Source organism: Oncorhynchus nerka, linkage group LG6 (assembly GCF_034236695.1).
Source record: "Oncorhynchus nerka isolate Pitt River linkage group LG6, Oner_Uvic_2.0, whole genome shotgun sequence".
In the NCBI taxonomy this organism is placed as follows: Eukaryota; Metazoa; Chordata; class Actinopteri; order Salmoniformes; family Salmonidae; genus Oncorhynchus; species Oncorhynchus nerka.
Window position 1 is genome coordinate 7,839,736 of NC_088401.1, and position 20,918 is coordinate 7,860,653.

Genomic DNA, 20,918 nt, shown 5'->3' on the forward strand with positions numbered 1-20,918 from the left:
GTCTCTTACCGTCACCTTACCCCTCTGCTCCTCTCTGACTGTCCCTGACCCTCACATTAACCCTCTGCTCCTCTCTGCCTGTCTCTTACCCTCACCTTAACCCTCTGCTCCTCTCTGACTGTCAATGACCCTCACCTTAACCCTCTGCTCCTCTCTGCCTGTCTCTTACCCTCACCTTAACCCTCTGCTCCAAACTGCCTGTCTCTTACCCTCACCTTAACCCTCTGCTCCTCTCTGCCTGTCCCTGACCCTCACCTTAACCCTCTGCTCCTCTCTGCCTGTCCCTGACCCTCACCTTAACCCTCTGCTCCGAACTGCCTGTCTCTGACCCTCACCTTAACCCTCTGCTCCGAACTGCCTGTCCCTGACCCTCACCTTAACCCTCTGCTCCAAACTGCCTGTCTCTTACCCTCACCTTAACCCTCTGCTCCTCTCTGCTTGTCTCTTACCCTCACCTTAACCCTCTGCTCCTCTCTGCTTGTCTCTTACCCTCACCTTAACCCTCTGCTCCAAACTGCCTGTCTCTGACCCTCACCTTAACCCTCTGCTCCGAACTGCCTGTCTCTTACCCTCACCTTAACCCTCTGCTCCTCTCTGCCTGTCTCTTACCCTCACCTTAAACATCTGCTCCTCTCTGCCTGTCTCTTACCGTCACCTTAACCCTCTGCTCCTCTCTGACTGTCCCTGACCCTCACATTAACCCTCTGCTCCTCTCTGCCTGTCTCTTACCCTCACCTTAACCCTCTGCTCCTCTCTGACTGTCAATGACCCTCACCTTAACCCTCTGCTCCTCTCTGCCTGTCTCTTACCCTCACCTTAACCCTCTGCTCCAAACTGCCTGTCTCTTACCCTCACCTTAAGCCTCTGCTCCTCTCTGCCTGTCCCTGACCCTCACCTTAACCCTCTGCTCCTCTCTGCCTGTCCCTGACCCTCACCTTAACCCTCTGCTCCGAACTGCCTGTCTTTAACCCTCACCTTAACCTCTACTCCTCTCTGCCTGTCTTTAACCCTCACCTTAACCCTCTGCTCCGAACTGCCTGTCTCTTACCCTCACCTTAAGCCTCTGCTCCTCTCTGCCTGTCCTTGACCCTCACCTTAACCCTCTGCTCCTCTCTGCTTGTCTCTTACCCTCACCTTAACCCTCTGCTCCAAACTGCCTGTCTTTAACCCTCACCTTAACCCTCTGCTCCGAACTGCCTGTCTCTTACCCTCACCTTAACCCTCTGCACCTCTCTGCCTGTCTCTTACCCTCACCTTAACCCTCTGCTCCTCTCTGCCTGTCTCTTACCCTCACCTTAACCCTCTGCTCCTCTCTGCCTGTCTCTTACCCTCACATTAACCCTCTGCTCCTCTCTGACTGTCAATGACCCTCACCTTAACCCTCTGCTCCTCTCTGCCTGTCTCTTACCCTCACCTTAACCCTCTGCTCCAAACTGCCTGTCTCTTACCCTCACCTTAAGCCTCTGCTCCTCTCTGCCTGTCCCTGACCCTCACCTTAACCCTCTGCTCCTCTCTGCCTGTCCCTGACCCTCACCTTAACCCTCTTCTCCGAACTGCCTGTCTTTAACCCTCACCTTAACCCTCTACTCCTCTCTGCCTGTCTTTAACCCTCACCTTAACCCTCTGCTCCGAACTGCCTGTCTCTTACCCTCACCTTAAGCCTCTGCTCCTCTCTGCCTGTCCTTGACCCTCACCTTAACCCTCTGCTCCTCTCTGCTTGTCTCTTACCCTCACCTTAACCCTCTGCTCCAAACTGCCTGTCTTTAACCTTCACCTTAACCCTCTGCTCCGAACTGCCTGTCTCTTACCCTCACCTTAAACCTCTGCTCCTCTCTGCCTGTCTCTTACCCTCACCTTAACCCTCTGCTCCTCTCTGCCTGTCTCTTACCCTCACATTAACCCTCTGCTCCTCTCTGCCTGTCCCTGACCCTCACCTTAACCCTCTGCCCCTCTCTGCCTGTCCCTGACCCTCACCTTAACCCTCTGCTCCAAACTGCCTGTCTCTTACCCTCACCTTAACCCTCTGCTCCTCTCTGCTTGTCTCTTACCCTCACCTTAACCCTCTGCTCCTCTCTGCTTGTCTCTTACCCTCACCTTAACCCTCTGCTCCAAACTGCCTGTCTCTGACCCTCACCTTAACCCTCTGCTCCGAACTGCCTGTCTCTTACCCTCACCTTAACCCTCTGCTCCTCTCTGCCTGTCTCTTACCCTCACCTTAAACATCTGCTCCTCTCTGCCTGTCTCTTACCGTCACCTTACCCCTCTGCTCCTCTCTGACTGTCCCTGACCCTCACATTAACCCTCTGCTCCTCTCTGCCTGTCTCTTACCCTCACCTTAACCCTCTGCTCCTCTCTGACTGTCAATGACCCTCACCTTAACCCTCTGCTCCTCTCTGCCTGTCTCTTACCCTCACCTTAACCCTCTGCTCCAAACTGCCTGTCTCTTACCCTCACCTTAACCCTCTGCTCCTCTCTGCCTGTCCCTGACCCTCACCTTAACCCTCTGCTCCTCTCTGCCTGTCCCTGACCCTCACCTTAACCCTCTGCTCCGAACTGCCTGTCTTTAACCCTCACCTTAACCCTCTGCTCCTCTCTGCCTGTCTTTAACCCTCACCTTAACCCTCTGCTCCGAACTGCCTGTCTCTTACCCTCACCTTAACCCTCTGCTCCAAACTGCCTGTCTCTTACCCTCACCTTAACCCTCTGCTCCTCTCTGCTTGTCTCTTACCCTCACCTTAACCCTCTGCTCCAAACTGCCTGTCTCTGACCCTCACCTTAACCCTCTGCTCCGAACTGCCTGTCTCTTACCCTCACCTTAACCCTCTGCTCCTCTCTGCTTGTCTCTTACCCTCACCTTAACCCTCTGCTCCTCTCTGCTTGTCTCTTACCCTCACCTTAACCCTCTGCTCCAAACTGCCTGTCTCTGACCCTCACCTTAACCCTCTGCTCCTCTCTGACTGTCCCTGACCCTCACATTAACCCTCTGCTCCTCTCTGCCTGTCTCTTACCCTCACCTTAACCCTCTGCTCCTCTCTGACTGTCAATGACCCTCACCTTAACCCTCTGCTCCTCTCTGCCTGTCTCTTACCCTCACCTTAACCCTCTGCTCCAAACTGCCTGTCTCTTACCCTCACCTTAAGCCTCTGCTCCTCTCTGCCTGTCCCTGACCCTCACCTTAACCCTCTGCTCCTCTCTGCCTGTCCCTGACCCTCACCTTAACCCTCTGCTCCGAACTGCCTGTCTTTAACCCTCACCTTAACCCTCTACTCCTCTCTGCCTGTCTTTAACCCTCACCTTAACCCTCTGCTCCGAACTGCCTGTCTCTTACCCTCACCTTAAGCCTCTGCTCCTCTCTGCCTGTCCCTGACCCTCACCTTAACCCTCTGCTCCTCTCTGCTTGTCTCTTACCCTCACCTTAACCCTCTGCTCCAAACTGCCTGTCTTTAACCCTCACCTTAACCCTCTGCTCCGAACTGCCTGTCTCTTACCCTCACCTTAACCCTGTGCACCTCTCTGCCTGTCTCTTACCCTCACCTTAACCCTCTGCTCCTCTCTGCCTGTCTCTTACCCTCACCTTAACCCTCTGCTCCTCTCTGCCTGTCTCTTACCCTCACATTAACCCTCTGCTCCTCTCTGCCTGTCCCTGACCCTCACCTTAACCCTCTGCCCCTCTCTGCCTGTCCCTGACCCTCACCTTAACCCTCTGCTCCAAACTGCCTGTCTCTTACCCTCACCTTAACCCTCTGCTCCTCTCTGCTTGTCTCTTACCCTCACCTTAACCCTCTGCTCCTCTCTGCTTGTCTCTTACCCTCACCTTAACCCTCTGCTCCAAACTGCCTGTCTCTGACCCTCACCTTAACCCTCTGCTCCGAACTGCCTGTCTCTTACCCTCACCTTAACCCTCTGCTCCTCTCTGCCTGTCTCTTACCTCACCTTAAACATCTGCTCCTCTCTGCCTGTCTCTTACCGTCACCTTACCCCTCTGCTCCTCTCTGACTGTCCCTGACCCTCACATTAACCCTCTGCTCCTCTCTGCCTGTCTCTTACCCTCACCTTAACCCTCTGCTCCTCTCTGACTGTCAATGACCCTCACCTTAACCCTCTGCTCCTCTCTGCCTGTCTCTTACCCTCACCTTAACCCTCTGCTCCAAACTGCCTGTCTCTTACCCTCACCTTAACCCTCTGCTCCTCTCTGCCTGTCCCTGACCCTCACCTTAACCCTCTGCTCCTCTCTGCCTGTCCCTGACCCTCACCTTAACCCTCTGCTCCGAACTGCCTGTCTCTGACCCTCACCTTAACCCTCTGCTCCGAACTGCCTGTCCCTGACCCTCACCTTAACCCTCTGCTCCAAACTGCCTGTCTCTTACCCTCACCTTAACCCTCTGCTCCTCTCTGCTTGTCTCTTACCTCACCTTAACCCTCTGCTCCTCTCTGCTTGTCTCTTACCCTCACCTTAACCCTCTGCTCCAAACTGCCTGTCTCTGACCCTCACCTTAACCCTCTGCTCCGAACTGCCTGTCTCTTACCCTCACCTTAACCCTCTGCTCCTCTCTGCCTGTCTCTTACCCTCACCTTAAACATCTGCTCCTCTCTGCCTGTCTCTTACCGTCACCTTAACCCTCTGCTCCTCTCTGACTGTCCCTGACCCTCACATTAACCCTCTGCTCCTCTCTGCCTGTCTCTTACCCTCACCTTAACCCTCTGCTCCTCTCTGACTGTCAATGACCCTCACCTTAACCCTCTGCTCCTCTCTGCCTGTCTCTTACCCTCACCTTAACCCTCTGCTCCAAACTGCCTGTCTCTTACCCTCACCTTAAGCTTCTGCTCCTCTCTGCCTGTCCCTGACCCTCACCTTAACCCTCTGCTCCTCTCTGCCTGTCCCTGACCCTCACCTTAACCCTCTGCTCCGAACTGCCTGTCTTTAACCCTCACCTTAACCCTCTACTCCTCTCTGCCTGTCTTTAACCCTCACCTTAACCCTCTGCTCCGAACTGCCTGTCTCTTACCCTCACCTTAAGCCTCTGCTCCTCTCTGCCTGTCCTTGACCCTCACCTTAACCCTCTGCTCCTCTCTGCTTGTCTCTTACCCTCACCTTAACCCTCTGCTCCAAACTGCCTGTCTTTAACCCTCACCTTAACCCTCTGCTCCGAACTGCCTGTCTCTTACCCTCACCTTAACCCTCTGCACCTCTCTGCCTGTCTCTTACCCTCACCTTAACCCTCTGCTCCTCTCTGCCTGTCTCTTACCCTCACCTTAACCCTCTGCTCCTCTCTGCCTGTCTCTTACCCTCACATTAACCCTCTGCTCCTCTCTGACTGTCAATGACCCTCACCTTAACCCTCTGCTCCTCTCTGCCTGTCTCTTACCCTCACCTTAACCCTCTGCTCCAAACTGCCTGTCTCTTACCCTCACCTTAAGCCTCTGCTCCTCTCTGCCTGTCCCTGACCTCACCTTAACCCTCTGCTCCTCTCTGCCTGTCCCTGACCCTCACCTTAACCCTCTGCTCCGAACTGCCTGTCTTTAACCCTCACCTTAACCCTCTACTCCTCTCTGCCTGTCTTTAACCCTCACCTTAACCCTCTGCTCCGAACTGCCTGTCTCTTACCCTCACCTTAAGCCTCTGCTCCTCTCTGCCTGTCCTTGACCCTCACCTTAACCCTCTGCTCCTCTCTGCTTGTCTCTTACCCTCACCTTAACCCTCTGCTCCAAACTGCCTGTCTTTAACCCTCACCTTAACCCTCTGCTCCGAACTGCCTGTCTCTTACCCTCACCTTAACCCTCTGCACCTCTCTGCCTGTCTCTTACCCTCACCTTAACCCTCTGCTCCTCTCTGCCTGTCTCTTACCCTCACCTTAACCCTCTGCTCCTCTCTGCCTGTCTCTTACCCTCACATTAACCCTCTGCTCCTCTCTACCTGTCCCTGACCCTCACCTTAACCCTCTGCCCCTCTCTGCCTGTCCCTGACCCTCACCTTAACCCTCTGCTCCAAACTGCCTGTCTCTTACCCTCACCTTAACCCTCTGCTCCTCTCTGCTTGTCTCTTACCCTCACCTTAACCCTCTGCTCCGAACTGCCTGTCTCTTACCCTCACCTTAACCCTCTGCACCTCTCTGCCTGTCTCTTACCCTCACCTTAACCCTCTGCTCCTCTCTGCCTGTCTCTTACCGTCACCTTAACCCTCTGCTCCTCTCTGACTGTCCCTGACCCTCACATTAACCCTCTGCTCCTCTCTGCCTGTCTCTTACCCTCACCTTAACCCTCTGCTCCTCTCTGACTGTCAATGACCCTCACCTTAACCCTCTGCTCCTCTCTGCCTGTCTCTTACCCTCACCTTAACCCTCTGCTCCAAACTGCCTGTCTCTTACCCTCACCTTAAGCCTCTGCTCCTCTCTGCCTGTCCCTGACCCTCACCTTAACCCTCTGCTCCTCTCTGCCTGTCCCTGACCCTCACCTTAACCCTCTGCTCCGAACTGCCTGTCTTTAACCCTCACCTTAACCCTCTACTCCTCTCTGCCTGTCTTTAACCCTCACCTTAACCCTCTGCTCCGAACTGCCTGTCTCTTACCCTCACCTTAACCCTCTGCTCCAAACTGCCTGTCTCTTACCATCACCTTAACCCTCTGCTCCTCTCTGCTTGTCTCTTACCCTCACCTTAACCCTCTGCTCCAAACTGCCTGTCTTTAACCCTCACCTTAACCCTCTGCTCCGAACTGCCTGTCTCTTACCCTCACCTTAACCCTCTGCACCTCTCTGCCTGTCTCTTACCCTCACCTTAACCCTCTGCTCCTCTCTGCCTGTCGCTTACCCTCACCTTAACCCTCTGCTCCTCTCTGCCTGTCTCTTACCCTCACATTAACCATCTGCTCCTCTCTGCCTGTCCCTGACCCTCACCTTAACCCTCTGCCCCTCTCTGCCTGTCCCTGACCCTCACCTTAACCCTCTGCTCCAAACTGCCTGTCTCTTACCCTCACCTTAACCCTCTGCTCCTCTCTGCTTGTCTCTTACCCTCACCTTAACCCTCTGCTCCTCTCTGCTTGTCTCTTACCCTCACCTTAACCCTCTGCTCCAAACTGCCTGTCTCTGACCCTCACCTTAACCCTCTGCTCCGAACTGCCTGTCTCTTACCCTCACCTTAACCCTCTGCTCCTCTCTGCCTGTCTCTTACCCTCACCTTAAACATCTGCTCCTCTCTGCCTGTCTCTTACCGTCACCTTAACCCTCTGCTCCTCTCTGCTTGTCTCTTACCCTCACCTTAACCCTCTGCTCCAAACTGCCTGTCTCTGACCCTCACCTTAACCCTCTGCTCCGAACTGCCTGTCTCTTACCCTCACCTTAACCCTCTGCTCCAAACTGCCTGTCTCTTACCCTCACCTTAACCCTCTGCTCCTCTCTGCCTGTCCCTGACCATCACCTTAACCCTCTGCTCCTCTCTGCCTGTCCCTGACCCTCACCTTAACCCTCTGCTCCGAACTGCCTGTCTTTAACCCTCACCGTAACCCTCTGCTCCTCTCTGCCTGTCTTTAACCCTCACCTTAACCCTCTGCTCCTCTCTGACTGTCAATGACCCTCACCTTAACCCTCTGCTCCAAACTGCCTGTCTCTTACCCTCACCTTAACCCTCTGCTCCGAAGTGCCTATCTCTTACCCTCACCTTAACCCTCTGCTCCTCTCTGCCTGTCCCTGACCCTCACCTTAACCCTCTGCTCCGAACTGCCTGTCCCTGACCCTCACCTTAACCCTCTGCTCCTCTCTGCCTGTCACTTACCCTCACCTTAACCCTCTGCTCCGAACTGCCTGTCACTTACCCTCACCTTAACCCTCTGCTCCGAACTGCCTGTCTCTTGATGTGCGGCACCCTGACCGAGGAGAGAGACGGAGCTGCCAGGCCTAAAACATATTCTCTCATACCATTAGCCTATCACTAGTTAGTGGTGCTAAAACGGCTGGTTTTACTAACACTTTTTTGATTTGCTGATTCAGATTCTGGAGGCCTTCTGATTGGCTGAGTCTGGAGAATCCATCATGACAATCTTTTATCTGCTTGATTTGACACTTTATATCTCAGGCAGTTACCAGGCCACCTATAGGTCTTTAATCAAATCAAATCAAATTTTACTTGTCACATGCGCCAAATACAACAGGTGTAGACCTTACAGTTTAAAAAAATATGCATAAGAATAAGAGATAAAAGTAACAGGTAATTAAATAGCAGCCGTAAAAAAATAACAATATATACAGGGGGGTGCCGGTACAGAGTCATTGTGCAGGGGCACCGGTTAGTTAAGGTAGTATGTACATGCCGGTAGAGTTATTAAAGTGACTATGCATAGATGACAACAGAGAGGGGTGGTGGTGGTGGTGGTGGTGGGGGGGGGGGAGAATGACTAGGGTGGCTATATAGATGCTGCCTCTTTATGGTGAAGTCATAACTCATGCTGTTATAGGTTAAGATATTACACATCTCCTCTCCTCCCCTTCCGCTCATCCCCTTCCTCTCTCCTCTCCTCTCCTCTCCTCTCCTCTCCTCTCCTCTCCTCTCCTCTCCTCTCCTCTCCTCTCCTCTCCTCTCCTCCCCTTCCGCTCATCCCTTTCCTTTCCTTTCCTTTCCTTTCCTCTCCTCTCCTTTCCTCTCCTCTCCTCTCCTCTCCTCTCCTCTCCTCTCCTCTCCTCTCCTCTCCTCTCCTCTCCTCTCCTCTCCTCTCCTCTCCTCCCCTTTCCTCATTCCCTCATCCCCTCATCCCCTTCCTCTCCTCTCCTCTCCTCTCGTCTCCTCATCCCCCTCCCCCTCCTCCTCCCCTTCCTCTCCTCTCCTCTCCTCCCATTCCTCTCCTCTCCTCTTCCCCCTCCCCCTCCCTCCCCTCCCCCTCCTCTCCTCATCCCCCTTCCCTCCCCCTCCCCCTCCTCCCCTCCCCTTCCTCTCCTCTCCTCTCCTCCCATTCCTCTCCTCTCCTCATCCCCCTCCCCCTCCTCCCCTCCCCCTTCTCTCCCCCTCTCCCCTACTCCCCCCTACTCCCCTCACCCTCCTCTCCTCACCCCCTCCCCTTCATCTCCTCTCCTCCCCTTTTCCTCTCCTCTTCTCTCCTCTTTCCTCTCCTCCCCTCCCTTCCTCTCCTCTCCTATCATTCCTCTCCTCTCCTCTCTTTTCCTCTCCGCCCCTTTCTCTCCTCTCCTCATCCCCCTCCTCCCCTCCCCCTCATCTCCTCTCCTCATCCCCCTCCCCCTCCTCTCCTCTCCCTCTCCTCTCCTCTCCTCTCCTCTCCTCTCTTTTCCTCTCCGCCCCTTTCTCTCCTCTCCTCATCCCCCTCCTCCCCTCCCCTCATCTCCTCTCCTCATCCCCCTCCCCCTCCTCTCCTCTCCTCTCCTCTTCTCTTCTCTTCTCTTCTCTTCTCTTCTCTTCTCTTTCTTCTCTTCTCTTCTCTTCTCTTCTCTTCTCTTCTTTCCTCTCCTGTGGTATAAGGGCAGTAAGGTTGAGTGTGGTCCGTCTGATCTATTACCTTGTATTGATCTTCTACTAGCTGTGTGTCTGTGTGTGTGTGTGTGTGTGTAGAGGCGTCGAAAGCTCTAAGACTACCCACAGGCTCTTAGCTGAGTGGTCCCTCCCTCCTCCCTCCCTCCCTCCCTCCCTCCCCCTCCCTCCCTCCCTCCCTCCCTCCCTCCCTCCTCCCTCCCTCCCTCCCTCTACCTCCACCTCCACCTCCACCTCCACCTCCACCTCCACCTCCTCCACTTCTCCTTCCTTCCCTCCCCCTCCTCCACCTCTCCCTCCCTCTACCTCTACCTCCCACTCCCTCTACCTCTCCATCCCTCCACCTCTCCATCCCTCCACACCTCCCTCCCTCCCTACACCCAGTCACTAGAAAGATACCGACGTTCTTCGTGTACAAATATTCCAAAACATGCTTCCTGTTCGTGACAAGACACTAACGTAATTCTGCAACAAATGTGGCAAAGCAATTCCCTTTTTGTCCTGAATATAACGTGTTCTGTTTGGGGCAAATAGAACCCATTACTGAGTACCACTCTCCAAGCATAGTGTTGGCTGCATCATGTTATGGGTATGCTTGTAATCATTACAGACTGGGGAGGTTTTCAGGATAAGAAATACATAGAATGGAGAAGCACAGGGAAAATCCTGGAGGAAAACCTGGTTGAGTCTGCTTTCCACCAGACACTGGGAGACAAGTGTACCTTTCAGCAGGACAATGACCTAAAACACAAAGGCCAAATCTACACTGGAGTTGCTTACCAAGAAGAAAGTAAATGTTCCTGAGTCGCCGAGTTACAGTTTTGACTGAAATCTGCTTGAAAGAATAATGGACGAATATTGTACAATCCAGGTGTGCAAAGCTCTAACAGACTTACCCATAAAGACTCCCAGATGTAATCGCTGCCAAAGATGACTCTAACATGTTTTAACTGAGGGGTGTGAATACGTACGTAAATGAGTTGTTTCTGTGTTTCATTTTCAATACATTTGCCAATATGGGGGTATTGTGATGTCATTATGGGGTATTGTGATGTCATTATATGGGGTATTGTGATGTCATTATGGGGTATTGTGTGTAGATGGGTGAGAAAAAAACTTCTCTTTAATCAGTTTTTAATTCAAGTTGTAACAACAAAAACATGGAATAAGTTAAGGGATATGAACACTTTATGAAGGCACTGTATGAACACAAGTTTGAATCTCATCACAGACTACTGAAAATGGCCCCTCCGTCTCTTCTCCTAAAGGTGGATGAACAGCTTGGGAACAGAATGTTGTGTGTTCCAAATGGCATCCTAGGTAGTGCACTATTTTTCACCGGGGTCCATAGAGCGCTGGTCAAAAGCAATGTACTATTTAGGGAATAGGGAGTCATTTTGGGACACAGCCTAAGTCTCTGAAGGCTCAGGCTGGCGGTTTGGGGCTGTTATCTGCTGGTGATTTCCACAGGGACGGTAGACAGTAGAGAGGAGCTCACCACAGTAATCCCAGAGACACATCCAGGCTCAATGGCCTGAACACAGCCTGAATACAGCTGACAGGGTGGATGAATAGCAGGCAGATCAAACAGGGGGAAAGCCACTCCACATTCTAGAGCTGGAAGAGAAGGAGAGCCCAGATGATCAGACTGGGGAGAGGGGGGGGGGGATGTTTGTGTTACAGCCAGAGAGGCAGATGGTCATCCCCTTCTGCATTGGGGCTGGTGTGGGGTTCCACTGTTAGCCTCTCCCGTGGGACAACACACTTCAGACCCCACCACCACCTCCCTTACCCTCTTCCAGAAACCTCAGGTAAAGTCTCAATCAAATCACAGAGGGTGAGCCGCTGTAAAACGAACCAGTTTAACGACTTAGATCGTACCGGAACCTCTTTCCCCAGCTTGAAATGCGTTATTTAATTAGTACCTTTTCTTTAGCGTAATCGGCTAAATGATCAAGAGGAGGGCAGAACAAGGAGAGAGAGGAGGGCAGAACAAGGAGAGAGAGAGGAGGACAGAACAAGAAGAGAGAGAGGAGGACAGAACAAGGAGAGAGAGGAGGGCAGAACAAGGAGAGAGAGGAGGACAGAACAAGGAGAGAGAGAGGAGGACAGAACAAGGAGAGAGAGGAGGACAGAACAAGAAGAGAGAGAGGAGGACAGAACAAGAAGAGAGAGAGGAGAACAGAACAAGAAGAGAGAGAGGAGGGCAGAACAAGGAGAGAGAGGAGGGCAGAACAAGAAGAGAGAGAGGAGGACAGAACAAGGAGAGAGAGGAGGGCAGAACAAGAAGAGAGAGAGGAGGGCAGAACAAGGAGAGAGAGGAGGGCAGAACAAGAAGAGAGAGAGGAGGGCAGAACAAGAAGAGAGAGAGGAGGACAGAACAAGGAGAGAGAGAGGAGGACAGAACAAGAAGAGAGAGAGGAGGACAGAACAAGAAGAGAGAGAGGAGGACAGAACAAGAAGAGAGAGAGGAGGACAGAACAAGAAGAGAGAGAGGAGAACAGAACAAGAAGAGAGAGAGGAGGGCAGAACAAGAAGAGAGAGAGGAGGACAGAACAAGGAGAGAGAGGAGGACAGAACAAGAAGAGAGAGAGGAGGACAGAACAAGAAGAGAGAGAGGATGACAGAACAAGAAGAGAGAGAGGAGAACAGAACAAGAAGAGAGAGAGGAGGGCAGAACAAGGAGAGAGAGGAGGACAGAACAAGGAGAGAGAGAGGAGGGCAGAACAAGGAGAGAGAGGAGGACAGAACAAGGAGAGAGAGGAGGACAGAACAAGAAGAGAGAGAGGAGAACAGAACAAGAAGAGAGAGAGGAGGACAGAACAAGAAGAGAGAGAGGAGGACAGAACAAGGAGAGAGAGGAGGGCAGAACAAGAAGAGAGAGAGGAGAACAGAACAAGAAGAGAGAGAGGAGAACAGAACAAGAAGAGAGAGAGGAGGACAGAACAAGAAGAGAGAGAGGAGAACAGAACAAGAAGAGAGAGAGGAGGACAGAACAAGAAGAGTGTTTACCCCCGTCCAACTAAATTAGTTTGAAGTGTTTTTGGAAACGAAAAGGAATTCCCAAGTCTGCCTCTAGAATGGATGGCTCCCCAGTCTCCAAGGGGTTTTATACTGTAGTTGTGTATTCACTTCCTCCCATCAAACAGTGTTCAAACTCCACAGCATCTTTAGTTTACCCCTCTGATCCACAGGTCAATATCTACACGGTTAGGTCTACCTCATTCTCTCTCTCTCTCTCTCTCTCTCTCTCTCTCTCTCTCTCTCTCTCTCTCTCTCTCTCTCAGTCAGTCTGCCTGCCTGCCTGCCTGCCTGCCTGCCTGCCTGTCTCAGAGCATGGAACACACATGTTTACATTGAAGTTAAAGTACAAAAGGGAAGATAAAAACATAAATATGGGTTGTAATTTACAACGGTGTTTGTTCTTCACTGGGTGCCCTTTTCTTGTGGAAACAGGTCACTCTTTCTGCCTTGGCAGTTATACATGGTTGCGTTTGCTCTCTCTGCTACTGTTGGAAAGGGGGAAGGGGGGAAGGAGAGGAAGGGGAGTGAGGAAGGAGGGGAAGAGGGAGAAGGAGGGGAAGGGGGAGCGGGAGAAAGGCAGGAGAGGAGGATAGGGGTAAGAGGGAGGGAGGAAGGAAGGAGGAGATGGGGAAGGGGGAGAGAGAGGTGAGGAGGAAAGGGGGAGAGAGGGAGAGGGGGAATGGACAGAGGGAGGGGAGGGGGAAAGCAAAGGGGAGGGAGAGGGGAAGGTGGAGAGGAAGGAGATGGAGGAATAGGGAGGAGAGGGAGGAGAGGGAGGGGAGGGGGATGGGGGATAGGGAGGAGAGGGAAGTGAGGGGGAAGGGGGAGAGGGAGGAGAGGGAGGGGGAATGGGGAATAGGGAGGAGAGGGAGGGAGGGGAATGGGGAGAGGAAGGGGAGGGGGAATGGGGGATAGGGAGGAGAGGGAGGTGAGGGGGGAAGGGGGAGAGGGAGGAGAGGGAGGAGAGCGAGGAAGTTAAAGAACAGTGAGGCCTCAGGCATGCTGTACTGGATTAGCTAATAAGCACTCGTTTTCTCTCTCCTCCATCCCTCCATCCTATCCTCCTATCCCCTCAAGCTGCAGGGCCACCAGCCGGTCACGAAGGCCAATAATCAATTCCCTCATGGCCTATCTGGGGATGAGAGAGCATGAGAGAGCTGAACGGTACAGTATTACACTGTAACACCCCCCCACACACACACACACACTCCACACTAAGGATAAGCAGAAGGGGGCTGGTCAGCAACACACTCATCAATATCTGTCGCTCACATTTAACAAAGTTTATCAGCAGGGGGGCAGGAGGGAACAGCTAGTTTATCAGCAGAGGGGCAGGAGAGAACAGCTAGTTTATCAGCAGAGGGGCAGGAGAGAACAGCTAGTTTATCAGCAGAGGGAAAGGAGAGAACAGCTAGTTTATCAGCAGAGGGGCAGGAGAGAACAGCTAGTTTATCAGCAGGGGGGCAGGAGGGAACAGCTAGTTTATCAGCAGAGGGGCAGGAGAGAACAGCTAGTTTATCAGCAGAGGGGCAGGAGAGAACAGCTAGTTTATCAGCAGAGGGAAAGGAGAGAACAGCTAGTTTATCAGCAGAGGGGCAGGAGAGAACAGCTAGTTTATCAGCAGAGGGGCAGGAGAGAACAGCTAGTTTATCAGCAGAGGGGCAGGAGAGAACAGCTAGTTTATCAGCAGAGGGGCAGGAGAGAACAGCTAGTTTATCAGCAGAGGGGCAGGAGAGAACAGCTAGTTTATCAGCAGAGGGGCAGGAGAGAACAGCTAGTTTATCAGCAGAGGGCAGTCCACTTTTAGTCCAGTCCACTTTTAGTCCAGTCTACTTTGTCCAGTCCACTTGGTCTAGTCTAGGAGCATGGGAAGGAGAGGGGGAAGGAGCATGGGAAGGAGCATGGGAAGGAGAGGGGGAAGGAGCATGGGAAGGAGAGGGGGAAGGAGAGGTGGAAGGAGCATGGGGAAGGAGAGGGGAAAGGAGAGGGGAAAGGAGAGGGGGAAGGAGAGGGGGAAGGAGAGAGGGAAGGAGAGGGGAAGGAGGATGGGAAGGAGAGGGGGAAGGAGCATGGGAAGGAGAGGGGGAAGGAGAGGGGGAAGGAGAGAGGGAAGGAGAGGGGGAAGGAGAGGGGGTAGGAGCATGGGAAGGAGAGGGGGAAGGAGAGGGGGAAGGAGGATGGGAAGGAGAGGGGGAAGGAGCATGGGAAGGAGAGGGGGAAGGAGAGAGGGAAGGAGAGGGGGAAGGAAAGAGGGAAGGAGAGGGGGAAGGAGAGGGGGAAGGAGAGAGGGAAGGAGAGGGGGAAGGAGAGGGGGAAGGAGCATGGGAAGGAGCATGGGAAGGAGAGAGGGAAGGAGAGGGGAAGGAGAGGGGGAAGGAGCATGGGAAGGAGAGAGGGAAGGAGAGGGGAAGGAGAGGGGGAAGGAGCATGGGAAGGAGAGGGGGAAGGAGCATGGGAAGGAGAGGGGGAAGGAGAGGTGGAAGGAGCATGGGGAAGGAGAGGGGAAAGGAGAGGGGGAAGGAGAGGGGGAAGGAGAGAGGGGAGGATGGGAAGGAGAGGGGGAAGGAGCATGGGAAGGAGAGGGGGAAGGAGAGGGGGAAGGAGGATGGGAAGGAGAGGGGAAGGAGCATGGGAAGGAGAGGGGAAGGAGAGAGGGAAGGAGAGGGGGAAGGAAAGAGGGAAGGAGAGGGGGAAGGAGAGAGGGAAGGAGCATGGGAAGGAGAGGGGGAAGGAGAGGGGGAAGGAGAGGGGGTAGGAGCATGGGAAGGAGAGGGGGAAGGGAGGGGGAAGGAGGATGGGAAGGAGAGGGGGAAGGAGCATGGGAAGGAAAGGGGGAAGGAGAGAGGGAAGGAGAGGGGGAAGGAAAGAGGGAAGGAGAGGGGGAAGGAGAGGGGGAAGGAGAGAGGGAAGGAGAGAGGGAAGGAGAGGGGGAAGGAGCATGGGAAGGAGCATGGGAAGGAGAGAGGGAAGGAGAGGGGGAAGGAGAGGGGGAAGGAGCATGGGAAGGAGAGGGGGAGGAGAGGGGGAAGGGGAGAGGGAAGGAGAGGGGGAAGGAGCATGGGAAGGAGAGGGGGAAGGAGAGGGGGAAGGAGCATGGGAAGGAGAGGGGAAGGAGAGGGGGAAGGAGAGAGGGAAGGAGCATGGGAAGGAGAGGGGGAAGGAGAGGGGGAAGGAGAGAGGGAAGGAGAGGGGAAGGAGCATGGGAAGGAGAGGGGGAAGGAGAGGGGGAAGGAGCATGGGAAGGAGAGGGGGAAGGAGCATGGGAAGGCGAGGGGGAAGGAGAGGGGGAAGGAGAGGTGGAAGGAGCATGGGAAGGAGAGGGGGAAGGAGAGGGGAAAGGAGAGGGGAAGGAGAGGGGGAAGGAGAGAGGGAAGGAGAGGGGGAAGGAGGATGGGAAGGAGAGGGGGAAGGAGCATGGGAAGGAGAGGGGGAAGGAGAGAGGGAAGGAGAGGGGGAAGGAAAGAGGGAAGGAGAGGGGGAAGGAGAGGGGGAAGGAGAGAGGGAAGGAGAGGGGGAAGGAGAGGGGGAAGGAGCATGGGAAGGAGCATGGGAAGGAGAGGGGGAAGGAGAGGGGGAAGGAGAGGGGGAAGGAGCATGGGAAGGAGAGGGGGAAGGAGCATGGGAAGGAGAGGGGGAAGGAGAGGTGGAAGGAGCATGGGGAAGGAGAGGGGAAAGGAGAGGGGGAAGGAGAGGGGGAAGGAGAGAGGGGAGGATGGGAAGGAGAGGGGGAAGGAGCATGGGAAGGAGAGGGGGAAGGAGAGGGGGAAGGAGGATGGGAAGGAGAGGGGGAAGGAGCATGGGAAGGAGAGGGGGAAGGAGAGAGGGAAGGAGAGGGGGAAGGAAAGAGGGAAGGAGAGGGGGAAGGAGAGAGGGAAGGAGCATGGGAAGGAGAGGGGGAAGGAGAGGGGGAAGGAGAGGGGGTAGGAGCATGGGAAGTAGAGGGGGAAGGAGAGGGGGAAGGAGGATGGGAAGGAGAGGGGGAAGGAGCATGGGAAGGAGAGGGGGAAGGAGAGAGGGAAGGAGAGGGGGAAGGAAAGAGGGAAGGAGAGGGGGAAGGAGAGGGGGAAGGAGAGAGGGAAGGAGAGGGGGAAGGAGCATGGGAAGGAGCATGGGAAGGAGAGAGGGAAGGAGAGGGGGAAGGAGAGGGGGAAGGAGCATGGGAAGGAGAGGGGGAGGAGGGGGAAGGGGAGAGGGAAGGAGAGGGGAAGGAGCATGGGAAGGAGGGGGGGAAGGAGAGGGGGAAGGAGCATGGGAAGGAGAGGGGGAAGGAGAGAGGGAAGGAGAGGGGGAAGGAGCATGGGAAGGAGAGGGGGAAGGAGAGGGGGAAGGAGCATGGGAAGGAGAGGGGGAAGGAGCATGGGAAGGCGAGGGGGAAGGAGAGGGGGAAGGAGAGGTGGAAGGAGCATGGGAAGGAGAGGGGGAAGGAGAGGGGAAAGGAGAGGGGAAGGAGAGGGGGAAGGAGAGAGGGAAGGAGAGGGGAAGGAGCATGGGAAGGAGAGGGGGAAGGAGAGGGGGAAGGAGCATGGGAAGGAGAGGGGGAAGGAGCATGGGAAGGCGAGGGGGAAGGAGAGGGGGAAGGAGCATGGGAAGGAGAGGGGGAAGGAGAGGTGGAAGGAGCATGGGGAAGGAGAGGGAAAGGAGAGAGGGAAGGAGAGGGGGAAGGAGGATGGGAAGGAGAGGGGGGTAGGAGCATGGGAAGGATAGGGGGAAGGAGAGGGGAAGGAGGATGGGAAAGAGAGGGGGAAGGAGCATGGGAAAGAGAGGGGTAAGGAGAGGGGGAAGGAGAGAGGGAAGGAGAGGGAAGGAAAGAGGGAAAGAGGGAAGGAGAGGGGGAAGGAGAGAGGGAAGGAGAGGGGGAAGGAGCATGGGAAGGAGAGGGGGAAGGAGAGGGGGAAGGGGAGAGGGAAGGAGTATGGGAAGGAGAGGGGGAAGGAGAGAGGGAAGGAGAGGGGGAAGGAGAGGGGAAGGGGAGAGGGAAGGAGAGGGGAAGGAGCATGGGAAGGAGAGGGGGAAGGAGAGAGGGAAGGAGAGAGGCTAGGAGCATGGGAAGGAGAGGGGGAAGGAGAGGGGGAAGGAGAGAGGGAAGGAGAGGGGGAAGGAGAGGGGGAAGGAAAGAGGGAAGGAGAGAGGGAAGGAAAGAGGGAAGGAGAGAGGGAAGGAGAGGGGGAAGGAGAGAGGGAAGGAAAGAGGGAAGGAGAGAGGGAAGGAGAGGGGGAAGGAGCGAGAGAGAGAGAGAGAGCGAGAGAGAGAGAGAGAGAGAGAGAGAGAGAGAGAGAGAGAGAGATGGAACGAGGGACAAAGGTCAGCAGCTGTGTGTCCTGAGATGATTGTCCTTCCTGTGTGTTCTGCCCTGAACAGTTTGACCTAAGGTTGTCATTGTTGTCTGACACCCATTTGTGTGTGTTAAAGCCTGCCTGTGTCCAGTCCGCAGGGACATACAGGGACCTCCAGGCCTTCTCTAGACGTGTTTGAGTCCTAAAAAGAACCCTATTACCTATGTTGTGCACTATGGGCCCTTGGTCAAAAGTAGTGTACAATGTAGGGAGTAGTGTGCCATTTAGGAAGCATGCCATGTGTTTGACACTCCCCCCAGCATTCCTCATTTCTCTATGTTACAGAAGCCATATGCTGAACGGTCTTGTGTTTCAGCTCTAGTTTCCAGACCTTTCCATCGCCCCACACCCTCCCATCCCGACCCTGAAGAGTGAGAGGCCATCGGGCCAGAGAGGTATCTGTTATAAGGTTTAGGGTCGAGAGAGAGAGAGGCCATCGGGCCAGAGAGGTATCTACTATAAGGTTTAGGGTTGAGAGAGAGAAAGAGGCTATCGGGCCAGAGAGGTATCTGGTATAAGGTTTAGGGTTGAGAGAGAGAGAGGCCATCGGGCCAGAGAGGTATCTACTATAAGGTTTAGGGTTGAGAGAGAGAAAGAGGCTATCGGGCCAGAGAGGTATCTGCTATAAGGTTTAGGGTTGAGAGAGAGAAAGAGGCTTTTGGGCCAGAGAGGTATCTGCTATAAGGTTTAGGGTCGAGAGAGAGGGCATTGGGCCAGAGAGGTGTCTGCTATAAGGTTTAGGGTTGAGAGAGAGAGAGAGGCTATTGGGCCAGAGAGGTTTCTGCTATGAGGTTTAGGGTTGAGAGAGAGAGAGAGAGGCTATCGGGCCAGAGAGGTATCTGCTAAAAGGTTTAGGGTCGAGAGAGAGAGAGAGAGAGAGAGAGGCCATCGGTCCAGAGAGGTATCTGCTATAAGGTTTAGGGTTGAGAGAGAGAAAGAGAGGCCATCGGGCCAGAGAGGTATCTGCTATAAAGTTTAGGGTTGAGAGAGAGAGAAAGGCTATCGGGCCAGAGAGGTATCTGCTATAAGGTTTAGGGTTGAGAGAGAGAGAGAGAGGCTATCAGGCCAGAGAGGTATCTGCTATAAGGTTTAGGGTCGAGAGAGAGAGAGGACATCGGGCCAGAGAGGTATCTGCTATAAGGTTTAGGATTGAGAGAGAGAGAGAGAGGCTATCAGGCCAGAGAGGTATCTGCTATAAGGTTTAGGGTCGAGAGAGAGAGAGGACATCGGGCCAGAGAGGTATCTGCTATAAGGTTTAGGATTGAGAGAGAGAGAGGCTATCGGGGCAGAGAGGTATCTGCTATAAGGTTTAGGATTGAGAGAGAGAGAGGCTATCGGGCCAGAGAGGTATCTGCCATAAGGTTTATGGTCAAGAGAGAGAGAGAGGACATCGGGCCAGAGAGGTATCCTTTATAAGGTTTAGGGTTGAGAGAGAGAGGACATCGGGCCAGAGAGGTATCTGCTAGAAGGTTTAGGGTTAAGAGAGAGAGAGAGAGAGTCCATCGGGCCAGAGAGATATCTGCTTTAAGGTTTAGGGTTGAGAGAGAGAGAGAGAGAGTCCATCGGGCCAGAGAGATATCTGCTTTAAGGGTTAGGGGTGAGAGAGAGAGGCCATTGGGCCAGAGAGATATCTGCTAGAAGGTTTAGGGTTAAGAGAGAGAGAGAGTCCATCGGGCCAGAGAGATATCTGCTGGAAGGTTTAGGGTTAAGAGAGAGAGAGAGAGAGAGAGAGAGTCCATCGGGCCAGAGAGATATCTGCTTTAAGGTTTAGGGTTGAGAGAGAGAGAGAGTCCATCGGGCCAGAGAGATATCTGCTTTAAGGGTTAGGGGTGAGAGAGAGAGAGGCCATTGGGCCAGAGAGATATCTGCTAGAAGGTTTAGGGTTAAGAGAGAGAGAGAGTCCATCGGGCCAGAGAGATATCTGCTAGAAGGTTTAGGGTTGAAAGAGAGAGAGGGGGAGAGAGAGGCCATTGGGCCAGAGAGGTATTTGCTATAAGGTTTAGGGTCAATAGAGAGTGAGGCCATCGGGCCAGAGAGGTATCTGCTATAAGATTTAGGGTCAATAGAGAGAGAGGCCATCGGGCCAGAGAGGTATCTGCTATAAGGTTTAGGGTCAAGAGAGGGAGAGGCCATTGGGCCAGAGAGGTATCTACTCTAAGGTTTAGGGTCAAGAGAGGGAGAGAGTGAGAGAGAGGCCATCGGGCCAGAGAGGTATCTGCTATAAGGTTTAGGGTCAATAGAGAGAGAAGCCATTGGGCCAGAGAGGTATCTGCTATAAGGTTTAGGGTCAATAGAGAGAGAGGCCATCGGGCCAGAGTGGTATCTGCTATAAGGTTTAGGGTCAAGAGAGAGAGAGAGTCCATCGGGCCAGAGTGGTATCTGCTAGAAGGTTTAGGGTCAAGAGAGGGAGAGAGAGAGAGAGAGAGAGAGAGAGAGAGAGAGAGAGAGAGAGAGGGGCTCTGTCTCAGACTCTCTGGTCACGTCCGAAATGGCACCCTATTCCTTATATGAGTCCTGGTCTAAAGTAGTGCACTATATAGGGAATAGGGTGCCATAGTGTTCTGGTCTAAAGTAGTGCACTAAATAGGGAATAGGGTTCTGGTCTAAAGTAGTGCACTATATATAGGGAATAGGTTGTCATAGTGTTCTGGTCTAAAGTAGTGCACTATGTAGGGAATAGGGTGCCATAGTGTTCTGGTCTAAAGTAGTGCACTAGATCGGGAATAGGGTGGCATAGTGTTCTGGTCTAAAGTAGTGCACTATATAGGGAATAGGGTTCTGGTCTAAAGTAGTGCACTATATAGGGAATAGGGTTCTGGTCTAAAGTAGTGCACTATATATAGGGAATAGGGTGCCATAGTGTCCTGGTCTAAAGTAGTGCACTATATAGGGAATAGGGTTCCATAGTGTCCTGGTCTAAAGTAGTGCACTATATAGGGAATAGGGTTCCATAGTGTCCTGGTCTAAAGTAGTGCACGATATAGGGAATAGGGTGCCATAGTGTTCTGGTCTAAAGTAGTGCACTATATAGGGAATAGGGTGCCATAGGGCTCTGGTCTAAAGTAGTGCACTAGATCGGGAATAGGGTGCCATAG